Source organism: Protopterus annectens, chromosome 14.part0 (genome assembly GCF_019279795.1).
Source record: "Protopterus annectens isolate FY-2018-M chromosome 14.part0, PAN1.0, whole genome shotgun sequence".
In the NCBI taxonomy this organism is placed as follows: Eukaryota; Metazoa; Chordata; order Ceratodontiformes; family Protopteridae; genus Protopterus; species Protopterus annectens.
In genome coordinates this window covers 1,044,603,551-1,044,616,672 of record NC_056748.1, presented here as the reverse complement: position 1 = coordinate 1,044,616,672, position 13,122 = coordinate 1,044,603,551, and the positions used below count along the sequence as shown (strand labels likewise).

At 35.5% G+C, this 13,122-nt stretch overlaps 1 protein-coding gene across 1 annotated transcript in view; it reads right to left on the bottom strand.

Annotated features, from left to right (window-relative positions):
* LOC122789417 (cysteine and histidine-rich domain-containing protein 1-like) overlaps positions 1-13,122 on the bottom strand; it is a 338,356-nt gene that overhangs the window by 102,991 nt on the left and 222,243 nt on the right. The gene's annotated exons all lie outside the window — the stretch shown is intronic.

Genomic DNA, 13,122 nt, shown 5'->3' with positions numbered 1-13,122 from the left:
TATTATTGGGTATTTTGGCGCCAAACAGGCTTTTTAATGAACTAATTAACTGTTATCATGTGGTTCTGAAGAAGTCTGCTGTTGGCAGATGAAAGCGCTAAACCTGGTTTTTCATTTTGGAGCTCCGTGTGATTTTTATCTGCATTAACATTAAACAAGTTTATTTTGTCTCCGTGGATTCTGATTTTTGGATTACTACTCTTGCTCGAGCTACTGGGATCTCTGTTTGGCCATTTATTCTGTTTGTTGGTTTTCAGTTGCTTGGTTCGTTTCTACAGTTGTTTGGATGGCTGACGGGTCCCCGTCTGCTTCATTGAGCAGAGATGAATTCATAGCACTTCGTGCGGAGGTAACGTCTTTACAATCTGACGTCAGCAGATTGTTAGAGCTAGTTGAAAGGCTCACCGGAACAGTACAATGTGCTGTTAACACGGAGCCTGCCGTGTTGGATAAGGGCTCCCATTCTGTTTTGCTAAATTCACCTAACTTGGGTAACACGGACAGTCAGCTGGATATTCCTAATGGCCAACGGGAGACCAATTTAGCTGCAACGCCGAACTTGCGTTTAAACCTTGATTCCAAGGAAGCGGATGCTAATCTAATTGAAGACGCCGAATTCACTTTTGACTTTAGCCTTTTTCACACTAATGAAGAAACTCATCATTTGGGTGCCAGACCGAAGCAACGGGAGTTGCTAAAGACATATTCTGCAACAGTTAGCAAAGGTGCTGACTGTAATAAAGGTACTGTGGCCAAAGATAAAGTATCTAGTCCATGTGCTAGAGTTAAAACTTTAAACAAAAAAGGACAAAGTGTTCCTGCTGTTACAAAATGTTATGGTTACAATTCCAACGATATTATTAATACTTTTCTTAATGATGATTATGACTTTGGTTGCAATGCTGAGTCAAAAAGTGTATACAGTAGGAAATTTACTAGTGTTTCAACAGACTCTATAAAATCTAAAATTGTTTTATTGGGCAAAAAATTTATCAATATTAAAAGCATTAAAATTGATAATGGATATTTAGAAAAATGTTTAAATTTACAAATTGTACCAAAAGGATTGCGATTTTTTAAATTGCCTTTGGGATTATCTTTTACTGACTCTGTGGTTCATGAATTTAACCATATGTTTGACAGTTTTGGCTTTGCATACATTAAATTACTTATGAAATTTAATGATGAAAAAATAGGAGGGCTATTGAATGAGATAGAACTTTTGAATGAAGAAATAGTACAGGATCCTAGTTTTGACCAATGGCAGGAATTATTCAATAAACAGTTTAGAACAGCAAATCATAAAGTCAATGGAATTTATAATCAGAAATTGGATAAATTGGAAAGAGATCTAGAAGCTTATAAGGTGCATAGAGCATATATATGGCCTCAGCTGAAAATTAACAGGGAAAGTGTTTTTGAGTCCAATCAGTACCCAGGAAAAGGTAGACTCAGAAGAGGGGAATATGATACAAATTTTCAGGGAGGGAGATTTCACCAGGCACCAATACATCACAGAAGGAGGTATTAAATACATTGGAGCCACCATCTACTTCCCATGGTTTAGATATTGCTAAGGAGAATTTATCCCCCCCAGTAGGTGAAGTACTTACAGACAACAAGCTTTCAGAGGATACATTAACAAGTAACAGTCGATATGTATCCATTTTTACATTCTCTGGATTTAAAGTGTACAACTTTATGGATATTTATATTGCGCATGAGTTTTTTACCCTGTTTAGTAAGGGGATGAAGTTCATTCCAACAGCACATTTTAATGTGGTTGACACAATAAAGGAAATAAAGTTATACTGTCGTAGACTTCATTTAGCGTTACAGTTTAGAGATGATACACATTATGGTACACCCAAGAAGTTATCAAGAAAAAGTGCTTATATTCCTACAATAAACCCCCAAGTGGCTAATTATGAAAGAATGGTTTGTAAAGACCTTTATAGATTATATGGAAACATTCAGACAGATTCCTGGTACTCTTCGCTATTTTTAGATAATCTTACTGAAGGAGAGAGATTGTGTTTAGACAAAGTGGTGGCCAACAGTGGCATCAGAATCATGAACCCAGACAAAGGGGGTGGTCTGGTTATCTATGACACTATTAACTATTCTAAGGCCATTCATGATATTCTATTCAACTCTGGGAATTACGAAGAGGTTTCCTTGAATCAAATCAATATTGGGTACCGTAGGATTGATCTGGCAATAGAAGAATATTTATTGGATAATCGTATCACAGAAGAGGTTTATACTTTTATAAGGAATGAATACCCTAGGATGTCTAATATTGTTGGTATCCCTAAGATACACAAATGTGTAGATAACCCCCCTTTTAGACCTATCATTTCGGGCTCTAAATCCAAAACATTTAAAATTGGAGTTACTATCGATCACTGGTGTAAACATGTGTATGACAATGTTCCCCATCTTACTAAGGATTCTTGGGATTTCCTTAGTAAATTAACACCTGACAAGTGGTCTGCTGATCTTACGTTTCTCACCATCGATGTCCAAGATTTGTTTTCTTGTATCCCTAGTACCATTGGTCTTGAATATTTTGGTAACAGTCTTAGGAAATTTTCTGGACTTACCTGGGACAGGACCTGTTTCATCTTGGACATGATGGAGTTAGTACTCGACCACAATTATATACAATTCCAAGGCGAATATTTCAGACAGACTCGGGGTGTGGCTATGGGGGCATCCTGCGCCCCAATTTTTGCCAATCTTGTGATGCTTGAGTGGGAAAATACATTTGTTTTACCTAGTGAATATTTCAAATATATTGCTCTATACACTCGCTATTTGGATGATTTATTTATTATCTGGAGAGGACCAGCTGAAGATATACCTAGTTTTATTTCCTATTTAAACAATACAACTTCTTTTCTTAAATTTACCTATCAAACAGATAAGTTGGGTATACCATACTTGGATACCTTCATTAGTAGTACAGGTGATGGGTTTGCTTCAAAAATTTATAGAAAATCGACCTTTTCTAATGATTATATTCAATATGGCAGTTGTCATCCTTCCCATATCTTTAGGAACGTGTTCAAAGGGCGATGTATTCGAGCTGCCCGTATGTCTTCCACTAGGGACATCATGGAGGACCAAATTAACACTATTTCTGATATGTTTTCATGTAGAGGATATCCTAAAAAAATGTTGGATCAGGTGACCCGTTTTGTTAAGAAAAATTGGGGGAATGTGTATCCTCCTCTTCTGGGTAAGACATTCATTGATAAGAAGAAGAACGATATTGATAGTAGAAGAAATGTGTGTGTAATTATGTTCAATCCTTACACTAATCTAGTTAAGGAAATCCTAAACAGACACTGGGATTTGATCACCATCTCAGATAGCATTGGTACTTTTCTAGGTGATCATCCTATTTGTGTGTATAAAACTTCATACAATTTAAAAAGAATTTTAGAAGGTGCTAAGAAAACGGAAAGAATGAAGAATAACAAGGATCACACTTACAAATGTGGCACCTGTAGTCAGTGTCAATATATTAATGAAAACAAGATCATTAAACTCCAGAATATGACTAGAACTGTTTGCTATAGTAGAAAGGGGAACTGTAACACCATGAGAGTTGTTTATTTAGCTACCTGTTTATGCTGTCAAGCCTTCTACATTGGCAAGACAGAGAGGAAGTTTAAAACCCGCATATATGAACACCTATACAAGATCAAGAAAGGTAACATGAACAATGCACTAAGTAAACATATTAGTGATAAGGGTCAAGAGCACACTTTTAAATTTACTATCATCGATTCTATTGATACAGTTGCATGTGGGGGCAATTGGAAAGTTGGTCTGTCTTGTTTGGAAAGCAAATGGCAGATACTCTGTGATGCCACCACCTGGCCAGGTCTTAATGACAGTATCAGTATTAAACCATTTTTATTATTAGACCGTGGCTAGGGTATGGCCTTTTATGATGTTTTTATAATTTAGCAAGTATTTTTTACATGGTTTTGCATTATGCATTACACTGATACTGAGGTCTTGCAGTGTTATTTACATACAAATGTATTTCATATATTTGTACATTTATATATTGTTATTAGTGTCATATTTATATTGTTTTTATGACCCACAAACCTAGTTTAGATAGGTTTTTAGTACATATTCTTTAGTTTAAGTTATGTGTATGGTTTTATCATATGTTGATTTTGTACATTTCCTTTCAGTACACTTTTGGTATTTTTCTTTCTTTTAAATTATTCAAAAGTTATTATTGGGTATTTTGGCACCAAACAGGCTTTTTAATGAACTAATTAACTGTTATCATGTGGTTCTGAAGAAGTCTGCTGTTGGCAGATGAAAGCGCTAAACCTGTTTTTTCATTTTGAAGCTCCGTGTGATTTTTATCTGCATTAACATTAAACAAGTTTATTTTGTCTCCGTGGATTCTGATTTTTGGATTACTACTCTTGCTCGAGCTACTGGGATCTCTGTTTGGCCATTTATTAAGTTTGACATTTAGACAACAGGCATTACCGGCACAACTGCAGTTCAACAAGTGAGGCATTTGGCAATGACTATGTTATCACAGACTGTAATATAGTTGCAAATCTGCCTGGTTGTGATTTATTCCAAGAGCAATTTTTTGTTTTAAACTTGAGATTAAAATTTGTCCCTACGGTGTTACCGAGGAGACATATTTTAAGTCAGGACGTTTTTCGTTTTGTTCGTAAATTGCATTTGAAGGTTTTTTATGCTAACTGTGTTAATAATTCACCCTGTGATGATAAATCCATGGATGAACGTTTTCCTTCTTGTTTTTCAGATTTAAATGAGTCTGTAGAGTATATATGCGTAGCAATGCTTATTGTTCTACTGATACTTCTGTTGTTTCTACTAAGAGTAGGTTTATTCCTCCCTACTCCAATGAAAAAAATATTCATTTCAGTTCTATGTTAAATTTTGCCATGAATGAAATATGTGAAGAGTTGTTACATAATAAGGACAAGGTCTGTTATAATTTTACATTAAAAGAATGGAAAGCTTTACAAAAATTGAAAGAAAGAAGGGATTTGATTATAAAGCCATCAAATAAAGGAAACAAAATGGTTATAATGCATTTTCAACAATATTACAGGATGTGTTTGGAGCATTTGTCTAATAAGGATGTGTAAGAGAGTAGTGAGAGTAACAGTTACAGAAAAGCAATAACCAAGTTTCAGAAATTGCTACAGAAAGGTGTTAGATTGGGTTATTTTTCAGAAGATGATGTGCAAAAAAATTTAATAGTGAAGGCTGTGTTCTGCCTACATTTTTTTGCTTGCCGAAATTACATAAGGGCATAAATAATCCACCAGATCATCCTATTATTTCAGCCTGCAAGTATTTTTTTTTACATGGAACTGGTCTTTTATTGCATAACATTTTGTTTCCTTGTGTTATAAGAATTCCCTCTTACATAAAGGATAGCTTTGATTTTTTGAATAAGATTTCTACTGTCTGTTGGAATAAAGACATGTATTGGATAACTTTAGACGTTAAGAGTCTATACACATCAATTAGACGTGAGGACAGACTACATGCCCTGTTGTATTTTTTGAGAGATAGCCTGTTAACTAATTATTTCATTGACTTGACACACTTCTGTTTGACTAACAGTTTCTTTACATTTAATAATGTAATAATAATAATAATAATAATAATAATAATAATAATTAGACAAAAAAGGGAACAGCCATGGGGGCACCTTTTGCCCCCGTGCGTGCTAATCTGTTTATGGTTTATTATGAGGTAGAATGTCTATATAAATATAGCTTTATGAAAAAAATATGTAAGACATTACTTTATTTTTGAAGGGGGCAAGGCTGAAGTGCTTCAGTTTGTTGCCGACCTACAGCATAACACATTTAACCTTTCTTTTGATGGGTTACAATATGGTGAAAGAGTATCTTATCTTGGATCTAACTTTGAAGGGCATAGATAGTGGGGAAATTTGTACTAGAGTACAAAGAAAGTTCTTGGATGGAAGCCAGTACTTATATGCCACTAGTTGTCACCCCCCCATATTCTTTCAGCATTACCTTATGGGGAGTTTCTAAGATTGTCTAGAACAGACATGTCCAACCCATGGCCCACGGGCCACATGCGGCCCAGAGAGCTCTTCCATGTGGCCCACAACCTCTATGCATGTATCCCCCAAAACACTTTTTTTGTGTGGATTTTTCGTGCCTGTGACCTGTAACACTAATACTGGTGTGCGTATGCACCAATGCACCTACTAGTTTTGATTTTTTTGCGTCAAAGAAAGATCTGTGTATTCGCGCCATTATTTCATGCCAAAGAATCAGTGTGTGTGTTCTCACTGAAGTGGGACTCATGTATGGATTTACTGCCATTGCCTTTGAAAGGGACAGCATTTACCTGTGTTAATAGGTAAGTACAGAGTGAGTGCATGCATGAAAGCAGAATGTCTGTGTGCGTGAAAGTAGAAGAGCATGTGTGTGTGTGTGTGTGTGTGTGTGTGTGTGTGTGTGTGTGTGTGTGTGTGTGTGTGTGTGAGACAGAGAGACAAAGAGAGACACATGCACAAAGAGGTTAATGATGATCAATCTACCTACTGAACACAAATAAGTTAGCTCACAAATATATCGTACATTAAAAGTACACTTTCACTAAATTGCAGCTTTCCTGACAGAGAGAGTGTTTTATTGAATATGAAATCATACTTCTCAACTGTGTGGATTTTCAAAGAATGTCTGGATTTTTGCCTCATCTTCCAATTTCTGTCTTTTGCTTAGGAAATAAAAGTTAATTCAGTTCCAGGGAGTAAGAATAAAAGCAGCCTAGGTTAATGGGTCAGTAGTGGATTGACTTTGTGGGACTATAGCATATAAAGTTGTATTGTTGTTTTCTGACAAACAAAAAAGCACCCAGTACTGTTTTGTCATTGGTGGGTTCTAAGCAGTGACAGACTGGACAACAATAAGCATAACTTTGTTGGATCATCAATACTGGCAAATCAGGTGGGCACAATGCCATTTTTTAAATGTTGGGGCGTTAAAGTGTGTATGTGTTGGGAGGGCTGTAACAGTAGATGATTATTAAAGACGGAGACTTACATACTGTGGAGAATGTTTCTTTGTTTCAAAATCTGATACTTGGGTACTAGGCATGCCAAAAGTAGATTTTTAAAGACATAGCTTCTTGCCATTTGCAGTGGATGGATATTTACATTTAATGGACAATGCTAGCAGTATGAGTGTGGTCCTGTAGAGATCTGAAGGATGCCAAGTCTACCACTGCCAGTGTCTTGTAAAGTGACCTGGAAATGGATATTGGGATGCTACTGAAAAAAATACAGTTAAGTGGGCTTAGAAATATAGTTTAATTAAACAAAGTGCACTTGCAATTTGCAGGCCATAATTTAATTTATTTCAGGTAGTCCAGATCCTGGTGGTTTGTATACCATTTAGACTTAATTAGGGAGAGCTGTCAGTCTGGGGAAATAAGCAGTCCTAGTTTCAGTGAAAGCTCTGCGGTTGTTTGCAGGTAGGAAGTTAGAGGATGTGGATGCAATGTGTTTTATGTATTATTTTTAATGGATTTGTCATTTCAAAGCATGGTTTTCTTTGTTGCAAAAGAAGACAGGATGGAATGAGCCATATAATGCTTAACTGACAATGATGGGATAGAAAGATTATAACTGATATATAATTTTTCCAACTACAGTTGTTTCAGTTGTGCCTGTGATGCATAACTATTTTTGGGCTCCGTGTCCCACTTTTATTTTTCGTTTTGTCCAGATTTCTTGCTCTAAGTTCGAAAGGTATAATTTCATACTAAATCAGAAGGTTGTATTTACCTTGGAAGATGTTTCAGCATAATTACGAGAAACAGAGCCTTTTTAATATCTCTGCATATTTCCAATATAAACTGCCATGTAACCTTGCAAATAACCTTCTTATTAAGCTACTTTAATTCTTTTGGAATTGACAGGTATGTTTCATTGTTTCAGACGTAAGCATAGAGTGCTAACGTGACTTTGATTTCTTGCAGCAGTCTGTGGTTTACTTATCACAACTTTTCTGTGTTTCTGGGTGTGTATTCAATTTAACAGTTTTAAAGATGTTTTCCAAAAATAAATAAATACACAATAAATAAAAAATAATCCTCTCTGCACTTTGAGCTATTGACAAAGTCTGGGAATTTGTTTTTTTTTCAAAAGCAAAGGTCAGCATTACAGCTTAGTGAACTGTCAGTCTGTGAATAACTTCTGCACAAATTAAAATGTCTGAATGTCAAATGGCTTTAGATTGGAAGGAAATTATATGTTTACTCCAGTATGTAGTATGATCTTAGAGTTTATGGATTTCTTATTGATTTACTTTTTGCTGAACAGTTGTTTGATTTATTGACCGTCCTTTTGGTAGTGGGAAATTGCATGGATGAATCCATCTCTATTACGATTTTTTTCAGATATTTTGACTTCCAGACAATTTCTTTCAGTGAGTGTGTGTCATGTGATTACTGAGGTTGCCTATTTTACAAGTAGGGGCTCCTTTTGTGTGCGAGTGAGAGAGAGTGTGAGAGTGATTTAATAAGTATACTGAATAGATTTTTGCAAATGGAATTCTTAGTTAAATAGGCCTCTCTTCTTGGGCAAGTAGAACTGAGTAACCAAAATTAGATCTTAGTCATCCAGCTAGGAAAGTTTAGTATGTGGATTTTCCATCTGGTTTGATGAAGGCTATGCTACTTACTCAGTGAGTAAATTTATGGCTATCCATCCAGTTGTGTTGCTGAACTACATTGCTTGATAATGAGAGGAGCTTTTTACAGAAGTTGAAGTTTGTATCAAGAACCTGTCCTTACAAAGTGGCTTGTTTATGTTGCAGTGAAGGCTGTGGTCTTTGTAGTGAGCGTTTTAAATATAACCAGTATTTCTGAGTTAGAGGAAGTCTCTTAAGGCAGGATCTTTCTTAGCCTGGAAAGCAAGCCAGTGAAGAAATTTATAGGGGCCAGTGAGAGACAGATGAAAGCAAGAAGCTTTTTAGTCTGTTTGGATAACTAAGTGAACTTAGTCCTTTGACCTTTTTTTGTCAGAAATGGTTGTAGTCTTTCTTTTGGCAGGGTGTTTTGCTGAGACATATCCCAAAAGGAGCGTTGCACTCAATAATGGCTCTTATAAAGGAAGAATACAGGGATGTATTGTCCCAGGATGAGATACCCTTACTAATGTGGTGGGCCATGTAAAAAGCTTTCTGTACAACAGAGACGACATGCTGGTCAAATGTCAGGTTTCTATCAACCTGGGTGCCCAAGCACCTCATGACTGATTGTGTGCTTACAACATAGTTATTAGTGTGATAATTTGTAGGGACATCACTCTCCCCAAAGGGGATGATGATGCATTTTTTGGCATTTAGCTTGAGGCCATGTTTCTGGCACCAGTCATTTGTTTGGGTGAGACCCTCTTGTAGCTTATACAGAACTGTTTTATTAAGTCAGTAATATGAATTCGTTATTGCAAATTTGTTGGCTTATTTTTGTGGATTATAAGATTGTAGGACTGCTAATGTTGACATTTTATGTAGCTGGACTGCTGGAGTGGTTTTCCCAGTGAGAAATGCTAGTGCTGTAGTGAATATCTGTTTATTTGTAAAATATATATATATATATAGGTCTACTTGCCAAAACACCGATGAAGGGAACACCGAGACTGTAAGCTCAACAACTGAGATGACCGACAGTTTAAAAACAGAAAACTTCACATGCCCGACAAACCACAATCCCGACAATCAACAAAACAAAAACCTTTTCCAAAAAACACACACACAACACAAGCACACCAAAAACCTTACAAACCTACACTAAACCTTACATACACAACTATCTATGCACTAACCTTAACCCAAACCTTAACCCTAAGGTCTGTCACTATCGCACACTCACCTAACCCGCACCCTAACTCACTAAACCCACCCCTAACCCTAAAGTCTGTCACTATCACACACTTATCTTACCCGCATTCTAACCCTAACTCACTTAACCTGCCCCTAACCCTAAAGTCTGGTACTATCGTACACTTACCGTAACATGTCGGTGTTCTCAGCATTGAGCTTTTAAACTGTCGGTCATCTCAGTTGTTGATCTTCCTGTCCTCGGTGTTCTCATCATTGGTGTTTTGGAGTGTCAGTGTTTTCAAGTAGACCTATATATATATATATATATATATATATATATATATATATATATATATATATTAATTAACTGTTAGATTAGAGAATTAGAATAACAATTAGAATTTTAAGGCAATTATTAGGCATTTATTACATTTATTCATTGCTCAAATGCACCTACAGTACAGCCAGGAGGTAGACTTTGGTTGCCCATGGCAGCGAAAGAGTTAACTATATGATATATGTTATATGCAGCCCCAAGACAATTTCTGTTCACTCAGTGCAGCCCCGGCAAGCCAAAAGGTTGGACACGTCTGGTCTAGAACTTGTAATGTTGAAGAGAATTTATTAGATGAACTAGATAATACTGCACTTATCTTTTGTAGTAAGGGTTATAACAAGGAGGTAGTTAAGGAAGCCAAGTATAAACTTTTAACTTTAGATTCAAATAAAATATAAATAAAAGATACTGGAGTAGAGTGAAAGAAGATAGTGGGAACAACAAGAAAGAACAAATGTATTTTGTTACTACATATAATACTAAAAGTGAGGAAATTTGTGAAGTATTAAGATATTACTGGAATTTTCTTTTAAAAGACAGAGATTTTAATAAAATTTTGGATAAATATCCTATGATGTCATATAAACAGGGGAGGAATTTAAAGGATATGCTTGTACATGGAAATTTTATTTTATTAAAAATTAACATGAACAACTATCCAACATCAATGGGTACTTTTAAGTGCAATAGTTCTGTCTGTAAGTATGTGGTGTGTTCTTTTGAATACATAAGGTTAAATATACACCTAAAAGGCAGTTTTCATGTAATAGCAAGGGGGTTATTTATGCCCTGAAATGTCCCTGTGGTTTCTTTTATATTGGAGAGACAAAAATAAGCTTTAAGGTGAGGTTGATGGAACATATTAGGGACATTAAAAAAAAGAAGACAAAATTATAGCTTGTCATTTTAAAGATGCACATAATAGTGATTTTTCTGTATTACAGGGTAGTGTTTTGGAATGCGTCTATATGATATTATCGTATGTTCAAAATATCGAATGGCTACAATATCGAAAATGCCGTTCATCAAAACTGTTCTTGTGGGGGCTGTGCCCCCCACAACCCCCCCCCTTGCTAATTATATATACCAACTCCAAGATTCCACTACAGTGAGGAAAGGGCACATTTTCTGATCCTCACTGTAAGGCAATCTCACAAAAAACTTTTCACTGAACGGCATTTTCGACATTATAGCCGTTCGCTATTTTGAACATACGACAATATGATATAGACCCTTTTGGAACAAATATGTGTTAGGGACAATGATGAAATTCTTCTTAAAGAAAAGTTGTTGTACAAGGAATATGTTTTTATTCTTAAATATGATACTGTGGTTCCTGTCAGACTGAATGGAGAGATTAATTGGAAGAGTTTTAATTAATTGTATAATTGAATAATTAGTTTATTTTGTGTATAAGGTAACAGATTTTTTATGGATTTTGTAATTCCTTGAAGGTCTTGTACCGAGGCACTAGAGAATTAAAGTGATTTGAGTCTGAGCCAGTGATTTTGTTTTTGTTTTTTGCAAAGCTGTTTGGATTTGGTTCCCATAAAGTTGTTTGACAGTGGTCACAGTGCAATAAATCAGATATGAACTGGAGACTCAGCCAACACCCCAGGGCTTTCGTTTGAGTGTTTTATAACAGGTTACTTAGCAAATTAAACAGGCTTGGCATGCCTCCGGGGAAGTCCTTTATAATGTATTTTTATATATTATATTGCATGGGATCTGAAAAGAAAAGCATATTATACACACACACACACACACACACACACACACACACACACACATATATATATATATATATATATATATATTATATAGTATATATATGTATATATATATATATATATATATATATATATATATATATATATATAATAAATAACACACACATTTGTAAAAGACATATTACTAAATGTGGAAAGGAAAAGGAAATTAATCTTACTAAGATTAGTGTAGAAAAAATTGTTAAAATATGTAAGAAGCAAAAACCCAAGGAAAGGGTATGTGGCTGGAGAGGTGAATGTTAGCAGCATCTACAGAGGAAACGGATAATGAGGGCTATCTTACCGGATGAAGTAAAGTTAAATATATAAATTGATAAACAAGTGAAAAGACTTGATGGATACTAGGATATACACGGAGAGGCAAGAGCAGCAAAAAAGAGAATTGCTGCTGCTATGTACAGACAATTGGAAAGAGAAGCACACTGAATGTTCAAGTTGCAGTTGTGTGAAGCTGCAACATGCTAAAAAGGCTTTGCTAAAGTGGATACAAATGAAATAATGAAACTCCCCTTAGTAAATATATCCTGCCCCATGGTACTGTGGCATCATTAGGTTATATTTTGTTGGGTATTTTTCCTCTTCTGAAACAGGTTAAGAGTGTGTGTTAACAGCTTAATAAAACTTTTTTAATAACCAAAGCAAAATCTCTAGCAGGCAGCCAAATGAACCCCAACAAGCAAAAGTCAGTCTAAATAAAAGAAAAAGCTAGGAGTCCAACCATAAATCACTTTAATGAAGCTTTCAAATCCACAAGATTCTTTCTTAACACAGCAGTTGAAAACATTTTTAATAAACTGATTTTTTTTTTTCACTGCAATGTGTTTTGCCAAGTTGAAGTGGTCCATCAAAGAGAGCTAATGTAAAACACTGCATGTAACTCTAGAGATGCAATTTCAAAAATACAGAAAAGATGCAGAAAGATCAGCAGATGACAACAAATATGGTACAATATTTGCACAGAATCTAAGAAGAAAAAACAAAGTAGCATTAACATGTTAAAGCATCAGGAAAGGAGGGAGAGAAGGGTTATGACAAGAACACTCGAGCATCTCTAAGGAATCAAAGTAGTATAATAGATATGTGGACACCCCAACTCCATGTG